The following is a 12,381-nucleotide window of genomic DNA, read 5'->3' as shown; positions in this document are numbered from 1 at the left end:
TTCTTTGGCAAACCCCCACAAAGTTCTTAAATGCATTTCCTCAATGCAGAGCAGCACAACCAAATCTGACCCTGTGGGGTTACCCCACAGGATCACGCTGCCTTTCCCCGCCCCCCTCTTTCTTCCTACCACCAACGGTTTGGGGGTCCTGGACTCCCCCCCCCCAGTTTTCCCCTCCCCACAAGGTTGAAATGCTTCTCTTGAAGCGTCATCCCAGCAGTAAAGAGGTTTAAGCTAAAATACATTGGCAATGTTGGGATTTTTTTAGCCACGCCCCTTCACCTTTGGCTCCTCCCAACACAGCAATGCCCCTCCCCCAGAGCTTCTCTGGATTGGAATCCAGACCCTGAGCTGAGAGAGGTTCTGTACCCATTTGAAGGATGCTTCTAGACGAGTCGCTTTAATCGCCTCGCCTTGTGGATGGAATTTCGCCACGTCTCCTGCTGGGCACCTTGCTCCGTTCTCCGTTCCTTCTTCTGCATTTTTCCTTACTGGTAAGAAGGGAAAGCTGGGGTGAGGAACGTCAGCTACATCTGGCCATCTGGAGTTCCTTGAACACCCGCAATCCCTGATTGTGTGGTGGCTTCCAACTTTGGGTGTATTTTACCCACCGCCCCACCAGATTCTAAGGCCTCATCTACACCAAGCAAGATATGGCACGGTGAAAGCGGTATGAAAGTGGTATATAAAAGGCAGGAGCCACATTACTGTTTTATAGCGGGATTGAAGTGCACTGACAATTGTTGGGGCCCAGGGATGCAGATGGCAACCAGGATGATCAGGGGTCTGGGAACAAAGCCCTATGAAGAGAGACTGAAAGAAACGGGCATGTTTAGCCTAGAGAAGGGAAGATTGAGGCGAGACATGAGAGCACTCTTCAAATACTTCAAAGGTTGTCACACAGAAGAGGGCCAGGATCTCTTCTTGATCCTCCCAGAGTGCAGGACATGGAATAACGGGCTGAAGTTAAAGGAAGCCAGATTCCGGCTGGACATCAGGAAAAACTTCCTGACTGTTAGAGCAGTACGACAATGGAACCAGTTACCCAGGGAGGTGATGGCCTCTCCCACATGAAAAGCATTCAAGAGGCAGCTGGACAACCCTCTGTCAGGGATGCTTTAGGGTGGATTCCTGCATTGAGCAGGGGGTTGGACTGGATGGCCTTGTAGACCCCTTCCAACTCTGCTATTCTATGATTCTACGAACAGGGAGCGGATGGGGATTTTTAAAAAGGAGCTCTCAGCCTTGGAGATTTTTCTTTAAAAGAAAACGCTCTGTAAGGCAGGGTAATAGTGGTGAGAAACCACCGGCAAAGACAAAAGGAGTGAAAAATAAATATATAAATATTAGCAGCTCCTGCCAGAATTGACGGACACGCTTGGCAACGCAGACCCTTTCTCCGCGTCTCCGAGGGCTTGGATTGCCGGCGAGGCCTAGAATTGCTTCCAATTGAGGAAGTCTGGAGGAAATCCTTCTCCGTTTATTTATTTTAAGAGTTTATATATCCCGCTGCTCTGCCCCCTCTCCCTCAAAAGGCTTGCAATTTATTTATTTCATTTTATTTTTAATCCGCCCCAAAACCCAGGTCCTGTGGGGCGGTTTCCAAAACAGCTGAGATACTAAAACACGGACCGTTGTACAATATAAAACACAATACACATATTTAGAAGAAGAACAATACAATACAAAAAGATAAACAGCACAGGGATGGATAAACAGCCGTAACGATCTAAGGATCTCTGAAATGTCTTGGAGAAAAGAAAGGTCTTTGGCCGGCACTGAAAGGATAACAATGTAACCAGGCAAACCTCTTTGCAGAGGGTATTTTAGAAACGAGGTGCCTCAACTGAGAAGGCCCTGTTTCTGGTAGCCTCCTGCCTAGCTTCCTTTGGTGGGGGCACCCTACAACTCCCATCATCCATGCTTGCTGGGGACAGTGGGGAGTGTAGTCCAACATACTTGTAATTGAACCCCTGCTGGTTGGGAGTGATGGGAGTTGTAGGCTGGATTGGGATGGTGGAAAATGTCATCCAACACATCTGTAGTCCAATCCATGCAGACTGGGGAGGATGAGAATTATAGTTCAAACCGTGCTGGCTGGGGATGGTGGGAAATGTAGTCCAACCCATGCTGTCTGGGGAGGATGGGAATTGTAGTCCAACCATGCTGCCTGGGGAGGATGGGAGTTGTAGTCCAAACCATGCTGGCTGCCTAAAGATCTCCACTAGCTGCCCCCACCCAAGTAAGAATAAAGTCTCTTCCCTCTCCGCAGCACCCAAGGGTGGGTCTCGAAGCTCAGCCCCCTCTGAGTCAGAGAGGTAAGGAGGTCCCTCCCAGAGGGCAACGCTGCCGTAGCTGCAGGTGAAGTCACCTGTGCTGCGCTCCCACAGGCCTCCCGCTGACTCACTTGCAATTTTTTCTGCCTCACCCGGACGCCTGTCTCCGCTGAGGAAGAAGCAAGGAGGAAGGGACTGAGGCATTTCACGCCCTAGATGGGCCAGCCTGCCAGAGAAGCAGGCGGGTTTGGGAGGCGCTTGACTTGAGGCAGCAGGAGAAACAACACGGACAGCAAACAGGTACGCTTCTTTTAAAAACTGGATTTGGGGGCAATTTGCACAAAAATGCTGCGCGTGAGTTGTGCCCCCCTATTTAAAGAAGAGAAAGAATGCCATTGCGTTATTTCAGGTTGCTTCTTACCTCCGGCTTTAGAGGAGCCCTGGGTCAGCATTAGCAACTCCTCTTATAGACAGGCTAAGATCTGGAACAGGCAAAGTTCTGACAGCAGATGAGGAAGTACCTCTGAGCATGCACAGAGTGCCTTTTTTGGTGTGCTCACCATTGAGTAACCATCTGCAGCTCACATCGCCTCTAGGATTCAGAGGAGAGGGTTCAAACGCAGCTCTGGACTTGCTGGCGGCCACCCGTGCTGTTTTTCTCCGCCTCTGTTTCCCCTCTGTAAAATGTGACCTGAATCTCTCTGTAGAGATGAATCTGCCGTATACCGAGTCAGAGTGTCTGCACAGCTGAGCCGGTGGGCAAGTTGTCTTCTGCTCCTCGTCCTTCACACCACCACCGTTGTCTGGGCCGGAGCGAGAGGCAAGTGGTCAAACAGGTTGCAAGGCGGAAGAGCAGAATCAGGTCCAGGGGGCTCTCTTGCCAGCATTGTTGAGATCTTTTCAGCTAGAGATTCCAGGGATTTTTAAGAACTTTTAAGTCCTGTGTAAACACTCAGGAATAGTGTGCAGAATGCCACCCTGCCCCGAAAATGTAATGATGCTGTGTTGTCAGAGCGCCACTGGATCAGACCAAAGGTCCACCTACTATAGCACCTTGCGTCCCACAATGGACAGCAAAAATGCTTCTGTGCAGACCCCACGGCTGAGTAACGCCCCTGTGCAGCCACTCCAGCCACTGCTACACAGAGGAAGACCGCGCCTGAACGTAGAGGTTCTTTTTAGATATCCTGGCGAAAAGAGGCTCAACCATCTCGTTGCACTCCAGCTCCTATCAGCCCCAGCTGGCAAGGGTCAAGGGCGGTGAGATGTTGCAGCCTGACGGAGCTACAGTTTCCCCGCTCTGGCTTAGAAATTGCCAACTGATCAGGCAGAAAGAAAAAAAGAAAAGAAAGCAAAGGAAGAACAGCCCTTGCCTGGTCCGAGGCCTTTAATTTAAGAGCATCTTGAACTGGAGCAGGACGGGCGTCCAGAGTTGGCATGATTGGGTGCTTACTGAGGCCCTGCATCCCACTCACTGAGAAAAGCCTCCTATGATTGCTCTTCCTTCTCTTCCTCCTTGCAACCTGCTTGTTCACCTGCTTCTCACTTTGGCCCAGACAACGGTGGTGGGCAGGCGACGCCCACCACGGCCTCCTCGCTCCCCGGCTCTCTGCCTGCCGAGCAAGGAAATGGGAGCAAGGAGGAGGAAGAGGAGGAGGAGGAGGAGGAAGAACAGCTGTGGGTCTTGCCCACGGACCCTCCAAACTTGAGGCTGGCACTGATCCAACGAAAATGACAAATGAGTGGCAGAAGCTATTCAGGCACAGAGATGAAGCTGCCTCTGGCTAACGTCCGCAGAGTGAGCTGCTGTTAAAGGCACAGGCACACAGCTTGCGAAAATACAGGGGACCATGTGAGATTTCTCAGCCTCTTTAAGACGTGCGTTGTTGCGCGCTCCGCCTTCCACATCACTCTGGACACTCTTTATTTACTAACACCTGCTGCGACGGAAGTGTATGTGTGTGTGAGAGTGTGCGTATTCTAATAAATGCCAGAACCTCGGTACTGTGGTTATCTTACATAATGCAGGAGCAAAAGTCCTGTGGGGTGTTGGTTGAAAAGGGCGTGGAGTTTGCTTTGCTGACTTCTCCGGTGGACATTTTTTCGTAGCGCAGAACAATTCTGTGCTGTTTTATGCTCTCAGGTGTGTTTTACTTTTAAAACAAGTGTGTGATATATGCACGCTCTCTCTCACACACACTTATATACTGCCTTTATGTGCTAAAAAGTCATCAAGGCAGGATACAACAATTTCAAGCAATAAAACCTTGCTAGGAATTGTAATTCGGCAGCGCAACCGATAACGCAGGGGTGCGGGACTTCTTTCAGGCGGAGGGTCGAATTCCATTTCGGAGAAACTTCCGGAGAAGGGCGCATTTCAGGGCATATTTGAGCTAAAGGCTATTACTGCCAAGAACTCAGCCCCGGGAAAGGCATTTCAACATTTCAGAATGTGGAAAGAACGCACCAAAGCCAGGGACCCCCTAAATTATCGTTGGCATCGGGGTGTAGCCACTTCGGCCATGCCAGAGGGCCAAATTTAGCCCTCGTGAGGCCTTAAGGTTCTACACGTCTGCAATAAAGCAACCTGTCTGTTGTGAGCTTGGGAGAAGTCACTTTAACCCATCACCTGGGGGTGCCTGAGAGTCACTGTCCAGGTAAGGAAGCTCTTTCAGGCTAGAAGCGACGAGCCCAGGTATATATCCGAACCATGGGGCTAGCCCTCTTCCATTCTTTTTGCAGGCGAGCCGTGTTTTCCGGACTTCTCTGCAAAACGCTTGTCTCTCGCGCAGGTGTGAATCGTGGGGCCTCTTTTTCTTTTATTCCTGCTGTTTGATGTTTTTATGTCACACTGACCTTTTAGTTAGCAATTACCCAGCTCCACTGTCTACCCACATTCTGGAAAAAATATATCTCAGCATTCATTTGAGAATGTAGGTAAACTCCCCCAAGGGCCATGGAAGAGGCAGCTGGACAGCCCTCTGTCAGGGATGCTTTAGGGTGGATTCCCGCATTGAGCAGGGGGTTGGACTGGATGGCCTTGTAGGCCCCTTCCAACTCTACTATTCTCTGATTCTATGATTCTGTGAAGGGGTCTTTCCCAACGACCCTCCACAACTTGTCATAAAAATTCCATGCCTGCTAATAGAGATGCCCTGAAAAGGAGATTTGAGCAATTCATAGAGAAAGAGAGTTCTGTGAAGAGCAATCAGCCCTGATAGCTAAATGGAGCTTCCGCAAATAGCTGCACTATATCTCTATTGAAAGCAGAGAGTTGTTTCTTTCCTGTACGTTTTCTGGATTTCTGGCTAGAGCAGCCTTCTCTGAACCAGCACGCTTCGGATGTGTTGGGATGCAACTCCCATCAACCCCAGGGAACTCTTGGGAGTTGTAGCCCGACACATCGGGAAAGTGTTGAGTTGAGGGAGGCAGGTTTAGAGCTACACGTGAACCTGACAGCATGGAATGTATCTGGGAGTCTCCGGTTTGCTCTGATGAAAAAGAGGGTTCAATATGAGTTCAAGAAAAGTCCCTTTTGACTCTTCTTCCGAGCACAGGCGTGTCGGCCGGTTATATCCAGGCGTGTTGCTGCAAACACCGACCGTCCCCGAGTTCTCTCAGAGATCCGGAACGAGCTGTTGGTCCCGTTCACCCGGTTCCTTCCTCCTCCCCGAACCGGTTGATGGCGAAATCGCTTGGAACTGTTGACAGTGGAGCCGTTGTGGAATTCTCCAAGAGTGCCGCTCGTCCCTGTGAACCTGGGGAAGGGGGAGGAGAGAATTAAGGTGCCCACTTGAGATTTCGTAGGCCAGGTGGGTCAGGAAATGAGCAGCAACGGCCCACCCATTAGCAACGCAAGATCCAAGAGCTGGAAAAGGTCTTGGAGGCCTTGTGGAGATGGCAATATCGAAACCGTAGCTCACGTATGATTATTTTGTACTTTTTTTAGCAAAGAGGTGACCACTACGGTTTTATTTATTTATTTTTATTTATTTGTTACGTTTATATACCACCCCATAGCTGAAGCTCTCTGGGCGGTTTACAAAAGTTAGAAACAGTCAACATTAAAAAAAGTATACAACATTTAAAAACATGAGAACAACAGTATAAAAACAACAGTTTTGGGGTCCGTTAAAAAACAAAGTTAGCTTTGTTAAATGCTGTTAAATGCCTGGGAGAAGAGAAAAGTCTTGACCTGGCGCCTGAAAGATAGCAGCATTGGTGCCAGGCGAGCCTCGTCGGGGAGATCATTCCACAGTCAGGGGGCCACCACCAAAAAGGCCCTGTCCCTGGTTGCCATCCTCCGATGTTATCTAGTCCAGTGTGGTCAGTTTTGGCTCCTGTGTCTTTTCCTCTTACAGACCAAAAATAAGCAGGTGACAGCCCAAACTGCAAATTTTTTTTAGGCAGGTGCTATTAAAATAAGATCTACCGTTTTATCAGCGTCTTAATTTCTCACAGTACTTTTGACTGAACAGGAGTTTATTTGTTTTATTTACTGATTTTTATTTTATGCGTAAAGACTTGTATTAATTTTGGAATTTTTTTTTTCTTTCCAAATTTTATTTCGAATTTTTAAAATTATTTTTTTATTATTAATTTTCAAAATACATAGACAAACAAAAACATACAAACAAAGAATTTTCATTGTTGACTGCTGGCAGATGTTAGTACATTTAGCATATTTTATCTATTTCTTTACAGGTGTAGTTAGGATTAGAATCTATTAATTAATCCATTTTGAAATTTTTGAAATTTATTAATTAATTAATTTATTACATTTTTATACTGCCCAATAGCCGAAGCTCTCTGAGCGGTTCACAAAAATTAAAACCATGAAGAGCATAAAAACAACCAACCATCGAAAAACACAAATACAAAATACAATATGAAAAGCACAACCAGGATAAAACCACACAGCAAAAATGGATATAGGTTTATTTATTTATTTAATACTCTGTTTCCTCCACCCAACCCCTACATGCGATAGTGCAAGCATTCAGTAATTATAATAAATCAAGGCCCTGTTTATTATTTCAGTTGTGAAAGACAGAACTAACACTTGTCCTTTCCGTCCAACCACGTTTCGGTGCTTTATAACTACTTCTACGTTCCTGATATGTTAGAACAACAACGAGTCCTGAACTGTGTGCCAACCCATTGTTGTTGTTTTTTAAAAAATTAAATACTCTGAGCATGTGCAGAGCACCACCATGAGTGCAGAAATGAAATGGAGTTTGGCGCTCTCTGGGTCGTGATTTGGGTTGCACACCCCCAGAGCTGTTGGGCCTGGGGTTCTGGTGCCAAGATCCGACCTGAGCGATACCACTGTGTGCGAGTGTCTGAGAAGGGATTTTGACTTACTTTTTTTTAAATCTAAACTCTCCTAAATAAGCCTTTTGCTTCTCTCTTAACTACACCTGCTGTCACCTAAAGAAGGTACACCAAAGTGCTTTCAGCCGTTCGTGCTTATTTCATTAAAAAAAATAAAATCTTTCCCATCTTCTCCACTTTGACATTCTCAGTGGCTGAACCCAAACTTCTAGTAATGTGTAATACTCTTCTCGGTTGCCCACGTCTGCTATCTTCTAAAAGAAGCCTCTGAAATCCCCATTGATCTCCCAGTCAACAGATTAGGAGTGCTATAAAATAAAATAAAATAAATAAACAAAATAAAATATAGAGAGAGATCACAGCCCTTTTGACATTAGTACCTGGGATACAGAGTGGCAGCTTTTATAGATAATCTGATCACACCTGCTTTTAAAGACGATCGGGCCCCGAGAGGGAAGGAAACGGTTTCAATTTGTCAAGAGAAGCTTAAGACGGGACTTCGTGGTGCTGAAAGATAAGAGAAGGATGGAATTGATAGGGTGAAAAAAAACACAGAAAAAAATAGGGAGGGTCTGTGGCTGCCAAAGAGATCCCCCCACCCCCCGGCCAGACTGTACAGAAATGACTGTCAAGAGTCCTCTAAGACACTCCTTTCTTGGAAATCGTCCTGGATATTCCTAGCCCCCCAGGGGTTCTCCTTGTAGCCCCATGGCCCCTGCCACGTGTAAGTGGAACCGACATCTTCATAGCCCAAGGGTCTGACTTGGTAGGAGGTGGCTTCCTGTGCTCCTGTTTAAATCACCCCTTTATTCAGAATCATGAGGACTAGAAACGCCTTCCTGTTGTGTTCCTTCACGGCAGCTTCCTAGAATGTACTGCGGGGAACCGTATCTTTTTATAGACTGTGCCATCCTGCGCATGTTCAGAAAGAAAAAAAAGTCCTACAACTCCCAGCAGGACTGGAGTTGTCGAATTCCACCCCCACCCACCGTCTAAACATGCATAGGATTGCACACTAACAATTAAACACCCCCTTGGCTTTTAAATCAACAATAGCCTGCTGCAGAAAAGCCTACAGCTACGTGTGATCAGCAAGGCAGAGCGTGCGTGCGGAACAGTCTGAATGGGGATCATATTATATTCCAAGCACGGGGCATTTTAAATCTGCCGCATGTTGGATGTGATGACTCCAGGGTGCATTGCACTTCACACTTACAGACCAGGCAGCTCCAGCCAATGGGTGGTTTAGATATGTAATCAATCAGTCAATCAATCAATCGATCAATCAAGTTTGCAGGTTAAGATGAAATGCCTGCTTTGTCCAGAATGCTCCCTAATATTTGGTTCTTTCTTTCTTTCTTAGCCAGGCATTTAACAGGCTGTTAAAAGACCGTTTGTTTATTCATTTTGTTTATTCATTTTAGAACATTTATATACTGCTTCCCATGTTAAATCCTCAAGCGCTTCGCAACGTATTACAAAACAACGCAGCGTTATAACCATAACAGCATTTAGATACATTGATGGCTGGAAAAAGCCAGGGTAGACAAGTCGTTTTTAGCAATCGTCGAAAGCACGTGATTGTCAGCGAAATAAATCCATTCACTCACTGTTATGTTTCAACAACGCATTTACCCTGCTCTTCAGGCCCCTGCTCCGCAAAAGGCTTCCGGAGCGCCTTACAAAGATTAATAACCAGATAGCCCCTGCCTATAGGCTTGCAAACTAAAAGTCATGACACAAGAGGGAAAAGGGATGTGGAGGAAGGAGGAAAAAAGAAGCCGTGGAAACCCAGGCATTAGTTCTTAGTGGCAAAGTGCTCATACGTGTTCTTCCTGGCAAGGAAGGGTGAAATAACCTCCCTGCGGTCATTGGCTGATGTATGGTGCCAGGCTGGTCTCCCCTTTTCCAGGATGGAGGCAGGGTTTTTTGTTCCGTAATGCCCCTTGTCTGCCATCCCAGACAATGGCCAGTTGGATTTGTGTGTTGCTTTTGGCAGGAAGGAACACACAAGCCCTATGGAAACAAAGCCCTATAAGGAGAGACTGAAACAACTGGGCATGTTTAGCTTGGGCATGTTTAGCACTCTTCAAAGACCTAAAAGGTTGTCACACAGAGGAGGGCCAGGATCTCTTCTCGATCCTCCCAGAGTGCAGGACATGGAATAACGGGCTCAAGTTACAGGGAGCCAGATTCCAGCTGGACATAAGGAAAAACGTCCTGACAGTTAGAGCAGTACGACAATGGAATTGGTTACCTAGGGAGGTGGTGGGCTCTCCCACACTCGAGGCCTTCAAGAGGCAGCTGGACAACCCTCTGTCAGGGATGCTTTAGGGTGGATTCCTGCATTGAGCAGGGGGTTCGACTGGATGGCCTTGTAGGCCCCTTCCAACTCTGCTATTCTACGATTCTACGATTCTATGATGGGGTGAAGTGAGCTCCCTGCCTTTCCTTTCCTTTCCTTTCCTTTCCTTCCTTCCTTCCTTCCTTCCTTCCTTCCTTCCTTCCTTCCTTCCTTCCTTCCTTCCTTTCTTTCTTTCTTTCTTTCTTTCTTTCTTTCTTTCTACACCCGACCCATTCCTCCCTTTAAAAGCCAGGCTCTGAACAGGCTGTTCAAACCATTTGACGAGCCACGACCCGTGGTGGTGGTGGTGGTGGGAGGAGGTTTCCCGTCAGCGCCTGCAGGACCGGTTAAATCCGGCACGCCGACTTGCCTCGGAGCCGGTGCCGCTGGAGAGCGTCGGCGTCCGAATTGCCGACTCGCCACACCGCTGTGACCGACGGAGCAGAGGACGGTGCCAGAGGCTGATGCTGTTCTTTGGGAAGGGAGAGCGAGAGAGCGAAGAGGCGGTGAGTGCGCACAGCTTCCACGCTTGCCCTGTGACGTGGGGCTGACACTCAACTCTGGCTTGGCCGTTCTCTCCTCCTCTTGAATATTCATGCCTGAAAGACCTCTGGGAGGCCGGAGGGAAGGCCGCCACCACCACCACCACAGCCATTGGATGCCTGGGAAACGGAGAGCCCTAATAGCAGCCGTACACTCCACTCCGGCCGGGAACGTTCACCCAGGCAGTGTCGCCGCCTCGCCTCTCTCCGCCTCTGTGCAAAGAGCAGGACATAGCTCAAGCGAGGCCTAGATCCCACCCTGGACGATGCGAGGAAGGCCGGCCACTGGGGGGAAGACATAACGGCGAAACCCATGCGCGCCAGGGTCTCCTGGCGCATGGGAAGGCAGCCAGAGAAGAAAGGATTTCTAAGCCACACCATGTATCCGCCGACTCCTTTGTAACATCACAACAAAGGCCGGAGCGGTAAGAAAAGGGGGGTGTTTGAGCAGACTGACCCCCTCCCTTGACCCTTTTGGGGCTCCCTCAGGGTAATGCTGCGCGAGAGGAATGCCTTTCTGAGAATCTGTCGCGCTGCCAGGCGCATCGGTTCCCCCCCAGGCTGCGTGGACCTCTTTCCCCACAAGCCTCTCTGAAATGCCTTTGGTTTAAAATCATAATTATGTCCGCTCGTATATACAGTATATATCTCCCAGGTTCTGAGACGGGATAAATGGGAACGGTGAAAGCGCATTATTTTGCACGCTGGAGAAGGTGCTGCGGAACCCGCTGACAGAGTGTCACGAAATCCTGAGTTCTGATCTAGCGATTCGACGTGGTGCAGAAAGTAAATGCTAGAAATAATCGCGATAAAAATAAAGAAGAACACTGCCATATGCTCAAGAGACCGAAGCCTGGCTTTGGGCTGTTCCAAGCCGACTGGAAGTTGGTGACCTTTGGGAGGTCAGCAGAAATGACGAGGAGGCAGTTTATATATAACCACCCAGGGGTGTAAATCAATCCCATCTTGGAATCGTGGGGGAAGGGGAAAAGGGGAATTTGGGATGAAGGGAGGGAGCAGAAGTGTATCCGTTTGCTGCATCGCTTGGGAGCGTGGCGGTATCAATGGCAGTGCATTTGGTTTGGGTAGATTTTGCAGGGAGATGTCTGTCGTTCTTATGAGAGAGAATGGGTGAAGGGGAAGCCGTGTGCAAGGGCCAAATGCTCCCCTGAGAAATGTGCTGGCGATGTGCCTTCCACAGAATCAGTGGCGATGAAACTCCCAACGAGGAGGGTCAACTTTTGGGCAAAACAGGAAGACACCTGTAACAACATTCAGTGTCCCAGCTGTGATACCCTGTTGCGGCAGAAGCAGCGAAGAATCTTTAATAGATTTATTATTAAATGAGGTTTTCTGGGTTAGGGTCCACTCCACGAGGCTCATGAAGTGTTAATCTCAGCCGGCATCGTCACAGACGGTGTCTTTGCATTTCTTTTGCTATTTTCACCCCATTGTTTACAATTCGCTTCCCCCCCCCTCTGCCTCCAGATGTATGTGGGTGTGCATGTGCGTTCGGGTTTGTGTAAACACGCCCACACGCAGAGTGATGTAGAGGAATAATATAAGCAGTGGGGTTAAAATGGCAAAAAATATGTATGCAAAAATGCCATCTGTGACAATCCAATTAACGCTTACATGTATGCAAAACAAGCAAAGTGACCCTTCACAACAGAACTGATTGGTGATAACATAATCATTGCAGCATGGCTGAATATATTAACAATTGTAGTGGGACACGAAACCATCATCTCTATTCAAGCCCAGAAGATAGAATCAAACTTTGTCATTCGTTCTCGTTCGGCTACTTCACGCCCGGCTTTCCCTTTGAAATTCCTTTGGATGGCTTCTTTTCTTAGTTGTGGCATAAGCTTTTGTGGGCTAGAAC

The 12,381-nt window shown here is 48.0% G+C and overlaps 1 protein-coding gene across 3 annotated transcripts in view; it reads left to right on the top strand.

The window, feature by feature from the left end:
* The first annotated feature begins 2,266 nt into the window (after nt 1-2,266).
* ARHGEF10L (Rho guanine nucleotide exchange factor 10 like) overlaps nt 2,267-12,381 on the top strand; it is a 91,483-nt gene continuing 81,368 nt past the window's right edge. For 2 of the 3 annotated variants that reach the window (XM_063145169.1, XM_063145168.1), the window contains exon 1: nt 10,669-10,921. The gene's annotated coding sequence lies outside the window, so the exon portion shown is untranslated. Of the gene's footprint in view, nt 2,577-10,668; nt 10,922-12,381 lie in introns of those variants that run through there. The other variant, XM_063145167.1, reaches the window with a different exon arrangement.

This window comes from Elgaria multicarinata, chromosome 20 (assembly GCF_023053635.1).
Source record: "Elgaria multicarinata webbii isolate HBS135686 ecotype San Diego chromosome 20, rElgMul1.1.pri, whole genome shotgun sequence".
Lineage (NCBI taxonomy): Eukaryota > Metazoa > Chordata > Lepidosauria > Squamata > Anguidae > Elgaria > Elgaria multicarinata.
Note: the sequence above shows the minus strand (reverse complement) of the source record. Positions and strands in the feature narration are given on the sequence as shown.